The sequence below is a fragment of the Dasypus novemcinctus genome, chromosome 10 (genome assembly GCF_030445035.2).
Source record: "Dasypus novemcinctus isolate mDasNov1 chromosome 10, mDasNov1.1.hap2, whole genome shotgun sequence".
Taxonomy (NCBI): domain Eukaryota; kingdom Metazoa; phylum Chordata; class Mammalia; order Cingulata; family Dasypodidae; genus Dasypus; species Dasypus novemcinctus.
The window spans coordinates 84,422,189-84,439,358 of record NC_080682.1 but is presented as its reverse complement, the minus strand read 5'-3'; the positions used below and the strand labels follow the sequence as shown (position 1 = coordinate 84,439,358).

The following is a 17,170-nucleotide window of genomic DNA, read 5'->3' as shown; positions in this document are numbered from 1 at the left end:
TGAAACTATAACATCCTAATACTCCCTATCCCTTTCCCTGCTTTGTTTTTTCTCCATGGCATCATCCAATATGTTAACTATTTTACTTATCTTGGCTTTTGATTTGCCTATCATCCCGGCTAGAATATACTCCAGGAAGGACAGGATTCCTGTCTGTTTTGTTCATTGGTGATTTCCTAGCTCCTGAAACAAGAGCTGGGTACATGGTTGATCATTTAATGTTTGCTCAATACATACCTGCACAAGTAAATTTTCTTAGAGTGGTTTTCTGGGTATTTACCAGAGAAAGTATTTTTCCTGTACTCGTGGAAATACAAGAACTGTATTTTCTATAAACTTTAGGCCCTGTATAGTTTCTAGTATACTGAAACAAACCAAGTATTTTATATCTGTGGAATGTACATATCCAAAGGGAACTATCTGTTTACTTTTTATATGTGTAATAAGGTCCATAAGTTCCTGATTTTTATTTGTTACAAAGCAAAAGCTAAAATTAGTCTGGTTGGTTTCCGGAATCTTCAGAAATAATAAAAATGTGATGAATATGAATTTACCAAAGATTTCGACACTTAATGAATCATATTCTTCATGGATTACTAAAAAATTTTAAATGACAAAAGAATGACTGAAATTCTTGGAAGAGATAAAGCTATCTACATTTTTATGTGATTGTGACAAATGCCCTAGAGGACAATTAGAAATCAACTTGACTAAATAGATTACCACTTCAAATAAATGACTATTAACCTACTTTGACCAAAATACAAAATACGTTGCAGTGGTCAATTTACAAAGCTGTTATTTAAACATTCACTAAATGAAATAGTTATTAATAGGGAGGAAAAGATGTCCAATATAATGTAAATCAGTATCAAGTAAAAGGAATTCCATTTTTATTTACAATATTTTTCTTACAGATGTCGATCTCTGTATATATGCTATAAACCACAAGATTTTGTAATTATTAATTCCAATAGTTCTACAAGAATGCCATGTCCCAAGACTAGAGAAAAATTCATGTACCTTTTTTCAAAGCAAAGTGTATTGCTATGATTTTTTTTAAAGTTGCATACAGTGAGGTAATATAGATTTGCTGAACAGATAGTTCATTTAAAGGTTAATATTGTTCCTTTTCTCTATATAATATAATATAATATATAGCTGCTAGAATATCTTTTATGTGATAATTACATAATGATAATGGCTTATTTGGCTTGTGTGTGTGTTTTACAATAATGGATTTTCATTTATGTGAAAGATGTGTGATTAACTTAAAAATAAGCAGGAAATTCATAGCCTATAAATGTAAGAAATGTTGTAATAATGCTTTTTTTTTTTGAAACAACTTAGATTTTTTTTATTAGAGCAGTGGTAGGTTTACAGAAAAACCATGCAAAATGTACAGAATGTACAGAGTTTCCTTTTACACACAGAGTTTTCTCTATTATTAACCTTTTGCATTAGTATGATACCTTTGTTACAATTGATAAAACAATATTATTATAATCATACTATTAACCATAATCCATAGTGTACATTAGGGCTCACTGTTTCTGTTGTATGGATATTTTTTTAAACTTCATTCTGGTACCAAATATAAAAACTAAAATTTCCCATTTTATCTATTTTCAGATACACAATTCAGGTATACATTCACAATGTTGGGCCACAATTGCTACCATCCATTATCAAAGCTTTTAATCTCAATATATAATATTAAACAAAAGAAGTCCATCACAAAAGAGTATACATTGTATAATTCCATTGATATAAAGTTTAAAAAGTGGCAAAACTGGGAAACAGACTTGGCCCAGCAGTTAGGGTGCCCACTTACCACATGGGAGGTCTGCAGTTCAAGGCCCGGGCCTCCTTGACCCGTGTGGAACTGACCCATGCCCAGTGCTGATGCGCGCAAGGAGTGCCATGCCATGCAGGGGTGTCCCCTGCGTACGGGAGCCCCACGCGCAAGGATTGTGCCCAGCACGAAAGAAAGTGCAGCCTGCCTAAGAATGGCGCCGCCCACACAGAGAGCTGACACAAGATGACACAACAAAAAGAAACACAGATTCCCATGCCACTGACAACAATAGAAATGGACAAAGAAGAAGATGCAGCAAATAGACACAGAGAACAGACAACCGGGGCAGGGGGTGGGGAGAAGGGGAGAGAAATAAATTAAATAAATAAATCTCAAAAAAAAAAAAAAAAGTGGCAAACCAAGTGATAATATAAGTCAGGCTGGTGGTTTTCTTTGAGAAGGGCCCTATAAGGGACCATGGAGGATTTCTGGTAAAATTCTATTTCTTTTTTTTAAAAATATTTTTAATTTTTTAAAAAGATATTAGATTACTCAAAATGTTATATTAAAAAATATAAGGGATTCCCATATGTTCCACTTGACACTGTAATAATGCTTTTAAGTTTAATATTTTAAAGTATAAAAAATATTCACATATTTTATCTCACAGAACAATATTTTCAAATTTTCTTTTAACCTGGTAAGATTATTCCTTGTTTTTAATAGGAACCATTGAAGATATAAATTTTCATTATACAGTTTACTAAATTATCTGATATTGTATTGCAAGTATGCTTTATCTCTTACACACATCAGTATCACATGCCACAACATGCTCATTTGTAGATATCTATTAATACTGTGGACTATATCTGCTAGCGGGATTTCCAATTTCTGTACAGCTCACATTTCCTAGAATAATATCAGAACAATCACTGTTCCTTCAATAATATGGGTTAAAGTAGTTCCCACCAAGTCAGTCTGCCCCAAAGTGCTATTATTCCCCAAGATATCCTGAAACATGAATACCAAAAATTATTAGATTACTGATTTTATGGAATGATACATAGAGCATTCAAGCATTAGGAAGTTCATACTACCATTTACTCAAATTGAACACTTCAGTTCCATCATTGCTGCATTCCTGATTCTTGATTCCGACATCAAATCAATAGCTAAGTCCTGTCCTTTCCATACCCCAAAAGAGGTTTGCTTCCAGTATATCTCCCATGCTAGGTTTACTTTCAGTAATACCATTTTCAAACTAAAAATCTTTCTAGAACAAATGTACATCACTACTACAAATTGGTAAGAATATGGTGATGTGGGAAGTGGGCTTGGCCCAATGGACAGGGCGTCTGCCTACCACATGGGAGGTCCGCGGTTCAAACCCCGGGCCTCCATGACCCGTGTGGAGCTGGCCCATGCAGTGCTGATGGACGCAGGGAGTGCCTTGCCACACAGGGGTGTCCCCGCCGTAGGGGAGCCCCACACGCAAGGAGTGCACCCCATAAGGAGAGCCGCCCAGCACAAAAGAAAGTGCAGACTGCCCAAGAATGGTACCGCACACATGGAGAGCTGACACAACAAGATGATGCAACAAAAAGAAACACAGATTCCCGGTGCTGCTGATAAGGATAGAATCGGTCACAGAAGAACACACAGCCAATGGACACAGAGAGCAGACAACTGGGGGGGAGGGGGGGGTAGAGAAATAAATAAATAAATCTTAAAAAAAAGACTATGGTGATGCATTGAAAACTACAATTAATTGTACCTTATGATGATAGTTATCAGCAATATTGTAATATTTTTGCATCAGTTTCAAAGAAGGTATTATATCAATGCTAAGGGTCAGTAATAGAAGGATATGGAACCTTTTCTTTTGGACTAAGGAAAATATCCATAAACTTGCTGACATGACAACTATATAACTGATGAAACCAAGAGCAACCGAGTGTACACTTTGGATGGACTGTACAAGGCACGGGATTTTATAACACCGTGAACCATGTGGTGGATAATGGACTGTAGTTAACAGTACAAATATGAGAGTGTTCTCTCATAAACTATAACAAACATATAATACTAATATATTGTGTTAATAATAGGAGGGTGTATGGAAAAGTATACCAAATGTAAGTTATGGTCATAGCTAGTAGTAATATTTTGATGATGTGCTTTGATGACCTGTAACAAACGTTCCACAACAATGCAAGGTACTGATGTATGGGAATTCTGCATGTTATGCATGATTGTTTTGTAAGCTCACAACTTCTCTAATAAAAAATATATTCTATTAAAAAATATTCCTACAAAATATCTTCAGTGAATTTTAAAAGAATGAGGAAAGAAGAACGATGCAGATAAGAAATTTTCAGTTCCAAATCTCCTTTTGCAAATGTACATAATGTATTCCAGTCCACCATGATTTAGAGTTACTTGGTTAAACAATTTAAGAACCTTAAAATTTTCCAGAATTAGAAATAAGCAATATAACTAATTGCAAAATTCTATAAGGTCTGAAATTACCCATAAAAGGCTTATTCATTTCCTGACAAATAATCAAAATTATAAAACCTAGTATATTGTTACATTCGTCTGGAAAATAATGAATATATGAGAAATATACGATTTAAGTTAACATGCCATCAGACAAATCAACACATGAGTCTTTAGTTCAGAATGGAGTTTACCTCCAGCAAAAAGAATACCCTGAAGATTTTCCCTTTCAATAGCTCCTGGGCTCTAAAGTGTTCTAAAATTAGAGCAAATGCATTTCAGATTTTGAGCCAGAAAAAAATTCCACTTTCATGATAGTCCAAAACATGGTATTTTTCGGGAAAATATACACATTTTCCAAAGTATATTTGGCAGAAGCTAATAAATATTAGCACAAGGGTCTCCTAATCAAGGAATTTTAGAAACAATACATTAGGTCAGTTTAAAAAAGGTTTCTTTATTGCAGGATTCCTCATACTTTGGGAAATACAGTTTGTGACCTTCCAAGGAGATATAATATACAGTGTTTTATAAACTTATTAAATCAGTGAACTTTTTAAAATTATAGAACATCTAGAGGACGAAGTATCTTATGAAATACATACTAGGAAAAATGTCCTAAGATACTTAAGAATAAAAATGTGGGGAAACGGACTTTGGCCCAGTGGTTAGGGCATCCATCTACCACATGGGAGGTCCGCGGTTCAAACCCCAGACCTCCTTGACCCGTGTGGAGCTGGCCCATGTGCAGTGCTGATGCGCGCAAGGAGTGCCATGCCACGCAGGGGTGTCCCCCACGTAGGGGAGCCCCATGCGCAAGGAGTGTGCCCGTAAGGAGAGCCACCCAGCGCGAATGAAAGTGCAGCCTGCCCAGGAATGGCGCCGAACACACTTCCCGTGCCGCTGATGACAACAGAAGCGGATAAAGAAACAAGACACAGCAAAAAGACACAGAAAAACAGACAACCGGGGGAAGGGGGGGAATTAAATAAATAAAAATAAATCTTAAAAAAAAAAAAAAAAGAATAAAAATGTGTGAAACTGAAGTTTGTATATGTTCGCAGGTTCTATTTCCCAAGAAGCTAGATAAATAAAAGATTTATATCATAAAGAGATTATTCTAGTTGAAATTTATTTAAATGATTCAAATATTTAACAAAGTAAAGCAAAATTTGAAAAGATTAGAAAATGAATTAGGCTGCTGGAATCCAGGGTGCTGCAAAACTGCCTTAAGAATCAGTCCATCAGGACATCAGTAACCTATTCTCAACAGACAAGTTAGCAATTTGTACCCTAAACAAATGGTTCCGTTCATCAACTGTAACAAATGTACCACACTAATGTAGGAAAGGGTGGGAGGGGGAGGAGTGAGGCATATAGGAATCCCCTATATTTTTTACGTAACATTTATGTAACCTAAAGTTTCTTTAAATTTTTTTAAAAACTAAAAAAAAAATCATTTAGAGGACTTCTTAAAAATGTTTATTTTTAAAATATTTTTCATATTTTAATACCCCATTTTAAAATTTTATCTTAATTTTTCTAAATTATTATGTACTGTATTTCATATGTTTAAACGTATCATCATTTCGTTTTCCTATTAATAAAATTTGGCAATATTCTTGGCTTCATTTTTTAAGTTTTGGATCACAGAAGGGTTACAACTATGGCAGAAGAGGATCAATGATGTGGGGTATCAGTGATGGGGGATATATCGGGGGAAGTTCATGTGGGCATACATATAAGGCATATAAATACGTTCAAATGTTCATGGAGCATTGCCACAGTGGGTAGAGCTTCATGCAACAACTGAAAGAATACTGAATTCCCATCCTGAGTAGCTCTGCCACATTCTCTAATGGAACAGCAATAAATCCCCAAGTACAGGAGCGATGACTAGTGAAGGAGGATGGTCTGTTGATGGGCCCTTGATATTAATGACTATAGTTATGAGCCTTTGCTCTTGAAATTGCAATTTAGTCTAGTGTTGTATGGTGCCTAAGAGTTACCTCCTGAGCGCCTCCATGTCACTCAAATGTTGCCCTTCTCTAAGCCAAACTCAGCATATAAATGCATTACCTTCTCCCCAGTATATGGGACATGACTCCTGGGAATGAGCTTCCCTGGCACCAAGGGATTACCACCAAGCACCAGCTGGTGATGCAACTGGAAAAAGACCTTGAATAAAAGGGGCAAAGGTAAAGAGAGTTTATATGGCTAAGAGACTTCAAAGTGAGTTGGGAGGTCTTCCCAGAGGTAACGCTCATGCACATCTCAGCAGGATCTCATAGACTGTCAAAGCAGATACTACCCCAAATAGTGGGGCTCCTGAGGGCCCTGGAAACACCCAGGTACTATGGTCATGGTAGATATCTCTGGAGGCTGGTGCCTCAGCAGTGGGCCCTTCTTTGGAGTTTGTGCTCCTGAGTGTGACAGAGTTGAACTCAGATATGGCTTCTCTACACTTGCCTCTTCCACCTCTTTTATTTGAACCTATAGATGGTGCTGGAGTTGGCAGGTATCCATCCAAGAGACTTGAATCTTTGGGATATCCATGTGCCAGTTGGGCCCTGAGCCTCAGCAGAATTGCATCACCTACTCTCCAGGCCATTGGACTCACCCAGAACAATCACCAAGAAGGTGAGGATGGACAACCACCACACCAAGGAACAGAGATAGTCTACAACTGCAAGCAAGAGAGTCCTATCTATCAGCCATATGGGATTGAAACCTCCAATTAGAGGTGGAGTTGGCATCACCATCTCAGAATTCTCAGGACTGGGGATCAAAATATGGACTAGAGAAGACTTATTGGTATTCTTCAATAGACTTATCGCAATTCTAGCAATGAAAGAAATTTTATCATTGATGTAGAGACAGTGGTCACTGAAGAGGCTGAAGTCAGGGAGAGGGAAAAAGAGGTGTAATATGGGGCATTTTCAGGGATTGGAATTAACCTGAATTGCAATGTCAGAAGCAGACCATTATACATCCTGTCATAACCTACAGATTTGAGTAGAAGAGAGTGTAAACTACAATGGAAATTATAATCCATGCTTAGTGGCAATGCTCCAAAATGTGTTCATCAATTGCAATGAATGTACCACAATAATGCAAGAAGTTATTAGTGTGGGGGAAAGTGGGAGGTGTGGGGAGTAGGGCATATGAGAATCCCTTATATTTTATCATGTAACATTTTATGTAATCTAAGTATCTTTGAAAAATAAATTTAAAAATATATTAAAAAACAAAACAAAACATTTCTGGACACCAGAGTTTCTGATTCTTTAGTCTGTATTGGGGAATGAGAATTTGCATTGCCAAGTTCCCAGGTGACAATGACGCTGTTAGTCAAGGAGCTATACTTTGAGAATCACTGTTCTAGACTAAATGGTATAAGAATATAAAGGAAAAGGAGAACAGCTAACATTACATACTATATGCTGGCCACTATACTAAGCACTACAATAATGTTAATAACACATTTCTAGAGTAAAAAAAAATATTGAAAACTATTTCCCAGTAAAAGAAACCCTTGGAAAAATAACTGATTCCATATCAGCATTAGAAAACACACAAAAAGAACTGTTTATCTCACTGTGACTAAAGAATCTGTCAAAAACAAAGACTCTTGTCAAAAGGACGCAGGTGCTCCCAGTAATCAAAGAGGTGACAATTTGAGCACCAAAAAGAATATAAATGGGAGTGATTTCAGCTAGACGGCAGAGTAAGAAGGTCAAAGTGAACCTCCCACCCACCACTACACAGAAACAATGAAAAACAAGCACAAACTGCTAGAACTAATTTTCTCAGAACTCTGGAAAATAGTCAAGGATAAACAGCAACCAGGAGAACATTGAAACATAAAAAAAGAAAACCTAAAAACAGTAGGAGAGGTGCATGGTGTTTCCATTTGTCCTGTCGGCCCCCTATTCCCTAGCTTGGCATGGCATCTATGTGGCTGATGGCAGTCCACATTCCCAGTGTAGATACCTGTAATCTGATTATAAGCACATGCTAAGGCACAAATTTAGTGTTGTCTTTATGTCTACTCTAACCTGTTCCTTGAAAGATTGAATCAAGGTCCTCAGGTCCTCATTTGTTTTGTCTAACCAGAATTCACTTGCAATAGAGAAAAGCACATAGAAGTTGCACAAAATTGAGCAAACTACGGGTACCTGGGGTGAAAACTGTAGTTGAGACATAAAATACAGCATCCAGGGCCTGGGAAGAAAAGTTAGGGAGAGTTTTAGAGGGAAAACCAGGATATCTAGGAGCACTTGTACATACTGGGGAACTTCTGAAATAAACTGCACAAGCTGAGGGAGAGACGCATGCTAAGAAAGATCTAAGAAGACCCAAACTCAGGCTCATCTATAAGTTCAGAATAAACTGAGCTAAGTATTTAAGAAGAGCCTCAACACATAGCCAATATAAATTACAGCTTTTAACAATAAAAAACAGAACTTCAGCAAACAAGAGGGAAAGGGGAGACTTTGACTTCAGAGTTAACACATCAAAATATTCAAATGTCCAGATTTCAACAACAACAAAAAAATCCCCAGGTATATGAAGAATCAGGAAGAGATAGACCTTTAAAGGAATAGAATAAAGTGACAGAAACAATTCCTGAGGAATACGAGACAGTGGAATTAAAAATTAATACTGGGAAATGGATTTGGCTCAACAGATAGAGCATCTGCCTACCACATGGGAGGTCCAGGGTTCAAACCTAGGCCCTCCTGATCCATGTGATAAGCTGGCCCATGCGCAGTGCTGATGTGTGTAAGGAGTGCCGTGCCACGCAGGGGTGTCCCCTGCTTACGGGAGCCCCATGGGCAAAGAGTGCGCCCCCATAAGGAGAGCAGCCCAGTGTGAAAAAACCACAGCCTGCCCAGAAGTGGTGCCATACACACAGAGAGCTGATGCAGCAAGATGACACAACAAAAAGAGACACAGATTCCTGGTGCCACTGACAAGAACATAAGTGGACATAGAAAAACACACAGCAAATGGACACAGAAAGCAGACAATTGGGGGTGTGGGAGGGCAGGGAAGGGGAGAGAAATAAATAAAAAATAAATCTTAAAAAAAAATGAATGCTTCTAAATAAGTTCAACAAGGTAAAGGAAAACATAGATAGAAGAATGAATGGGAATCAGGGAAATGAGATTTGAACAAAAGGAGGGATGAGAAAATTTTTAATGGAACCAAACAGAAATTCTAGACATGCAAAGTAAAACAACTGACATTTTTTTAAAATTTTACTAGAGGGAAGCAGCTATGGCTCAATCAGATGAGCTCCCATCTACCATATGGGAGGCCCTTGGTTTGTGTCCCAGGGCCTCCTTGTGAAGGCAGGTTTGCCTGCACTGCACAGTGCAGAGTGCCACCTGGCTCACAGATGCTGTGGAAGCACCACCCAGCCTGCAAGCACCATGGAGCACTGCCCAGCCTGCAGATGCCACAGAGAGCCAACTCAGCAAGGTGATGCAACAAAAAGAAGGGAGACAAGTGAGAACACAGAAGAGCTTGCAGTGAATGGATACAGAGAGCAGACACAAGCAAGCCACAAGGGGGGAGAGGAAATAAAAACATAAAATACAGACACAGAAGAACGTATAGCGAATGGACTCAGAATGCAGACAGCATGCAAAAAAAGCCACAAGGGGAGGGAGCTAAAAGATTTTTTTACTAGAATGGCTCAATAGCAAATTAGAAAAGCAGAAGAATCAGAACTTGAAAAAGATAAGTGAAATTATTTCATCTGAGTAGCAAAAAGAAAAAAGAATGAAAAAGAGTGAGCAGATTATTTTGACTGGGGAATTCAATCCGTTAATGCTGAACGTTATTACTATAAAAGTAGAACTTATTTCTTCCATTGTATCCTTTGGCTTTCATATATCATATCTTATAATTGTTTGTTTTATCCTTTTAGTTACCCTTAATGATAATTTTCATTTCTACACTCTCCAGCTAGCCTCTTCTGTCTTTTCCCTTCAACCTGCAGAGCTCCCTTTAGTATTTCTTGTACAGCAGATCTCTTGTTAATAAACTCACTCAGTTATAGTTTATTTGTGAATATTTTAAACTCACCTTCATTTTTGAAGGACAGTTTTGCTGGATAAAGAACTTTTGGCTGGCAGATTTTCTCTTTAAATACCTTAAATATATCATAACAGTATTTTTGTCTCCATGGTTTCTGATGAGAAATCAGCATTCAGACTTACTGAGCATCTTCTATATGTGATGAATCACTTTTCACTTGCTGCATTCAGAATACTCTTTTTATCTTTGGCATTCGACATTCTGAATAGTAGGTATTTAGAGTAGGTCTATTTGGACTTATTCTACCAGGAGAAGTTGCACTTCTTGGGCATGGATATCTACATCTCTCATAAGACTCAGCCATTATTTCCTCAAATATTCTTTCTGCCCTTTTATATTCTCTTCTCCTTCTGGGACACCAGCGATGCATAAGTTTGTATGCTTCATGTGGTCATTCAGTTCCCTGAAACCCTGTTCAATTCTTTCCATTCCTTTTTCTTTCAGTTTCTAAGTCTGTACAATTTCAGATATCTTGTTTTATAACCCTGTGCCTCTATTTTTTGTCTATTTAATAAAACCATTTAAAGCTGCCAAAAAGTTTAAAATTATACTAGGAATGGCAGTGCAATAAAAAGCACCTTCTAAGATCATAAAGGAATAAAACTTGAAATCAATAACAGACAGGGAAAGAGATAAAATCACAAATGTGTGGAGGCTGAGCAACACATTCCTAAAAATTGTAGGGCAAAGAAAAAATTTTAAGTGAAAGTAGTAAATATATTGAGATGAATGAAAATAAGATACAACTTATCAAAATGTATGTGATACAGCAAAGGCAGTACTAAAAGGGAAATTTATAACCCTAAACACCTGTATTTAAAAAGAAGAGCTAAAATCAAAGATCTAAATAAACAACTGGAGAAATTAGAAAAAGAACAAAAGATAATTCTCAAGCAAGCAGAAAGAAAGAAATAAAGATTCAAGCAAAAATAAATGAAATCAAGAACAAGAAAATACAGAAAATCAACAAAAGCAAAAGCTGATTGTTTGAGAAGTTCAATAAAATAGACAAACCCCTATTTAGACTAACAAAGACAAAGAAAGAGAAGACACAAATAAATAAAATCAGAAAGGCAAGGGGGAGAATTATGGCTGACCACACAGAAATAAAAGGATATATCATAAGAGGATATTTTGAGAAACTGCAGGCCAACAAACTAAACAACCTAGATGAAATGAACGAATTCCTAGAAAGGTACATACAACCTACAAGGATGCTACAAGAAATACAATAATTTAACAAACCAATCACACTTAAATAAATTGAAATAGTTATCAAAAATCTCCCAACAAAGAAAAGTCCAGGACCAGATAGCTTCACAGTTGAAGTCTACCAAGCATTTTGAGAAGAATTAACACCAATCCTGTTTAAACTCTTCCAAAGAATTGAAGAGGAGCAAAAATTATCAAATATATTTTATGAAGCCAACATCACTGTAATATAATACCAAAGCCAGAAAAAATACTACAAGAAAAGAAAATAGAGGGAAGAGGACTTGGCCCAGTGGTTAGGACGTCCACCTACCACATGGGAGGTCCACAGTTCAAACCCCAGGCTTCCTTGACCTTGTGGAGCTGGCCCACGTGCAGTGCTAATGCGCACAAGGAGTGCGGTGCCACGCAGGGGTGTCCCCGCGTAGGGGAGCACCCTGTAAGGAGAGCCACCCAGCACGAAAGAAAGTGCAGCCTGCCCAGGAATGGCGCCACACACAGAGAGATGACACAACAAGATGATGCAACAAAAACACAGATTCCTGTGCTGCTGACAACAGAAGCAGACAAAGAAGAACATGCAGCAAATAGACACAGAGAACAGACAACTGGGATGGGGTGGAAGGGGAGAGAAATAAAATAAATAAATAAATATTAAAAAAAAGAAAAAAGAAAATGACAGACTAATCCCTCTAATTAATATAGATGCAAAAATCCTCATCAAAATACTTGCAAGTAGAATCCAACAGCATATCAAAACACTTATATACCACAACCATGTGGGATTTATTCCTGGCATGCAAGGGTGGTTCAACATAAGAAAAGCAATTAAAGTAATACACCATATTAAGAAATTGAAGGGAAAAAAAACACTTAATCCATCAAAATTGATGCAAAAAAACTGAACAAAGTCCAGCATTCTTTCTTGATAAAAACATAGGAATAGAAGGAAAATTCCTCAATATGATAAAGGGCGTAATGAAAAAGATATAAAAGGTATCCAAATTGGAAAGGAAGAAGTAAAAATTTCACTATTTCCAGATGACATTATCCTATACATAGAAAACCCTGAGAGATCTACAATAAAGCTTCTAGAGCTTATAAATGAGTTCATTAAAGTGGCAGGTTATAAGATTAATGTGCAAAAATCAGTAGCATTTCTCTATACCAATAATGAGCAATCTGAGGAGAAAATCAAGAAAAAAAAATCCCATTTACAACAGGAACTAAAAGAATCAAATACCTAGGAATAAATTTAACTAAAGATGTAAATGACTTGTACACAGAAATCTACACACTGTTACAGGAAATCAAAGAAGAGCGGCGGCAGTGGGTTTAGAGTGTTGGATGTGGGAGACATATGGGACAGGGCACACTTGGGGCAGGATTCCAAGGAGTATGTGAGTATTCATCCTGTCATAATTCATTCTATCAGTGAGTAGAGACCTACACAATGAATGGGAAGGTGTTGGACTCCCATCCTGGGGAGTTCTGCTATGTTCTCAAATAAAGGGGGCAGGGAGTCTCTCAAGAGCATAGGCAGTACCTAATAGAGGAGAACAGGCCAGTATGTCAAGGCCTCAATGTTGTTGCAAGTAACTATAAGTCTCGTTTCTCAAGGCGTAAAGGTTGGTGGTTGCCGTTCACTGACCATGGTTAGTAGCAATATTTGTACATCAACTGTAACAAATGTACCATCCTACATGTAAAATGTTATTAAAAGGGGAAAGGGAAAAGGATGTTGGGTATATGGGAATTTCCTATGTTCTATAAGTGACTTTTCTATAATCTTAAGTTTCTTTGAAGATAAAATGAAAAAAATAAGACACTGCATGAGGTAATGGAATAAAATGTCACTGTATATACAAGACAAAAGATCTTACAGTGATGAAAGACATAATGCCAAAATTTATTTTTAATTTAATTCTTATTTTTTATTATTTCAAAATCTTAATTTTTGGTTTTTTATTTGATATTGATTTAAAAATATCATTGTTATTTCATTTTCTTATTAATTTTGTTTGGTTATTAAATATTTTGTTGGCTTCATTTTTTAAGAAGTTTTGGATCACAGAAGGGTTACAACTGTGGTAGGGTCAGCTCATTGGTGCAGGGTGTCAGTGATAGGGGATGCATGAAAGGAGGTTCACCTGGGGCATACCTATAAGGTGTATGAAAGAGTTGAAACATTCGTGGGGCATTATTGTCACAGTAAGTGGGATCCACACAATAACTGAAAGACTATCCAAAGTGGGGAGCTATGCCACATTCTCTAGTGAGACAGCAAGAATCCCCTAAGTGCAGGAGTAGTGACTAATGAAGGAGAATGGATGATTGATGGGCCCTTGATATTGATGACTGAACTTATGAAACTTTCCTTTTGAAACTGAAACTTAGCCTAGTATTATAGGTTGCCTAAGAGTTACCTCCTAACAGCCTCCTTTTTGCTCAAATGTGGCCTCTCTCTAAACCAAGTCAGCATATGAATGCATCACCTTTCCCTGGGTGTGGGACATGACTCCCAGGGATAAGCCTCCCTGGCACTGAGGGAATACTAGCAAGCACCAACTAGCAAGGCAACTGGAAAAACATGTTGACCAAAAGGGGGAAATGGTAAAGACAAATGAATTTATATGGATTAGAGACTTCAAAGTGAGTCAGGAGGTCATTCCAGGTTATGCCTATGCATGTCTCAGCAGGATCTCATTGACTGCCACAGTAAACACTGCCTCAAAAAGTGGGGCTCCTGAGGGCACTGGAGACATCCAGATGATATAGTCAGGGCTGACAGCTCAGGAGTTTGGCACCCTGCCAGTGGGCCCTACTTTGGAATTTATGTTCCCCACTGTGTCAGCATTGGACTCAGTTGTGGTTTCCCTACAAAAGGCTCTTCTGCCTCTTATATTTGAACCTATAGTTAGTACTAGAGTTGATAGGTTTATGTCTAAGTGACTTAAACTGTTGGGCTTTCCAAGTGCCAGTTGGGCCCTGAATCTCAACAGAGTTGCAACACCTACTCTCTAGTTCATTGAATTCACTGAGGGCAATTGACAAGGAAATGATGATGGACAACAACCATCCCAAGGAACAGAGAAAGCCTACAACTGCAAGCAATATAGTCTCATCCATCTGCCCCATGGGATCTAAGTCCCCACTCAATTAGAGGTGGAGTGGGCATCACCTTTCCAGAATCCTCAGGTTTGGGGAATGAATGATGGACTAGAGTAGACTTCCTGTTATTCTACTAAAGACTTATTGTAGTCCTAGCAATGGAAGAATTTTTATCATTGATGTGGAAGCAGTGGCCTCTGGAGATTCTGAGGGTAGGGAGAGGGGCAAAATAGTGGTAATATGGGAGTATTTTCAGGACATTGGAATTGTTCTGAATGATATTGCAATGACAGATACAAACCATTATGTATCTTGTCACAGCTTACAAAATTGTGCAGGAGAGGGTTTAAACAATAATCCACACTTAGTGGCAATGCTCCAATACGTGTTAATCAGTTGTAATAAATTTACCACATTAATGAAGGATGTTGTTAATATGGAAAAGTATAGGAGGGATAGGGAATGGGGCCTATGGGAATACCCTACATTTTTAATGTAACATTTATGTAATATAAGTATTTAAAAAAAAAAAAAAGTTGGTGCTTAGTAGTAATCCCTCAGTGCTAGGGAGGCTCATCCCTGGGAATCATGTTGTAGGGGGTAGTTTCTTGGAACTTACACCCAAAGCATGAGCAACAAAAAATATATAAATGGGACTTCCTAAAAATTAAATGATTTTGCACTTCAGAGGACTTTGTCAAAAGGGTGAAAAGCAGCCATCTCAATGGGGGAAAAATTAAGAAATCACATATCTGATAAGGGTCTATGATACATAAAAAGATGTTACAACTCTACAATAAAAAGAAACAGATTTAAAAATGGGCAAAAGACTTGAATAGGCATTTGTCCGAAGAAGAAATATAAATGTCAAAAAGCACATGAAAAAATGTTCAACATCACTAGTGATTAGGGAAATGCAAATCAAAACTACAATGAGATATCATTTCACATGTATTAAATGGCCAGTACTGAAAAGACAGAGCAGAGTGGGTGGATGAATACCTGCTTTGCATGTACTAGGTCCTGGGTTCAATACCCAGTACCTAAAAACAAACAAACAAACAAAAAACCCAAAGAACTAGAAATACTGGAGAGAACATGGAGAAATAGGAAGTTATTTACTGTTGGTGGGAATGTAGAATGATACAGCCACTGTGGAGGACTGTTTAGCAGTTACTAAAGAAGTTGATTATAGATTTGCCACATGACCTGGCAATACCCCTGGGTATATATCCCAGAAAAAGTGAGAGCAGTGATACAAACAGACATCTACACCTCGATGTTTATAGTGGCATTATTCATAATTGCCAAAAGATGGAAACAACCCAGGTGTCCATTAATCAATGAATGGATATACAAACTGTAGTGTATACACACCATGGTATATTATGCAGCTGTAAGAAGAAATGAAGTTGTACAGTATATGATAACACAGATGAACCTGGAAGACATTACATTGAATGAAGCAAGCCAGACACAAAAGAACAAATACTGTATGATTGTGCTACTATGAATTTGACTTGAATTTGGGTCACCAGAAAATAGAATGAGGTTAGAGAATGGAAAGCTGAGGGTTAACTTGTGCAGAATTGGTAAAAAGGATGTGTGCTCATCTTTGGAAACGAATAGAAAAGAACAGAAAGCACAACATAATGTTTGTAATTAGCAGTACTATTATATGGGTATGACAGTTATTTAGAGGGGAAGTCTAAGGTCATGTACATACTAGAAGGAAAGTTAAAAATATGTAACATGGGAATGTATAGCATAATACTGCATGTGAAATATGAATATGGGTAAAATTGCATATGTAAGACTGTATGTCTTTGAAATTGAACTAATATATGCCAACACTACTGATGTTAATTTCAGACAAAAAGAACATTATGCTAAGTGAAAGAAACCAGACACAGTGTACTACATATTTTATGATTCTATTTATATAAAATGCAAATATAAATCAATTTATAAAAATGAAATTAGATTAATGTTATGTAAGGCAGTGGAAGGATAGAGGGATTGAGAGGTTACTGCTTAGGGGTGTGGGAGTTTTCTTTTTGGAGTAATGAAATTGTTCTAAAATCTTTTATAGTGATGAATGCAAAACATTGTGATTGAACTAAAAGTCATTGATTATACACTTCGGATACATCATATGTTAAGTGCATACATCTCAATAAAATGATAAATAAATAAATAAATAAATAAATAAATAAGAATAGCCAGAAATAGCTATGTATGGCAGGGAAGCATAGAGAGACTGAGAAGTGAAGAATTTTCTTGTTTTTTTTCGGTCTGTTTTTTTTTTTTTTATTATTTGAAATAATGAAAATATTACAATAATGACTGAAGTGATAAATGCACAACTATGTGATTATACCAAATACCATTCATTGTATACCCTCGGTTAATTGTATATTTTATTAACATGTATCAATA

The 17,170-nt window shown here is 36.9% G+C and overlaps 1 protein-coding gene across 4 annotated transcripts in view; it reads right to left on the bottom strand.

Annotated features, from left to right (window-relative positions):
- The window catches only part of SBF2 (SET binding factor 2), a 685,940-nt gene that overhangs the window by 380,273 nt on the left and 288,497 nt on the right, over positions 1-17,170 (bottom strand). The window lies entirely within an intron of this gene.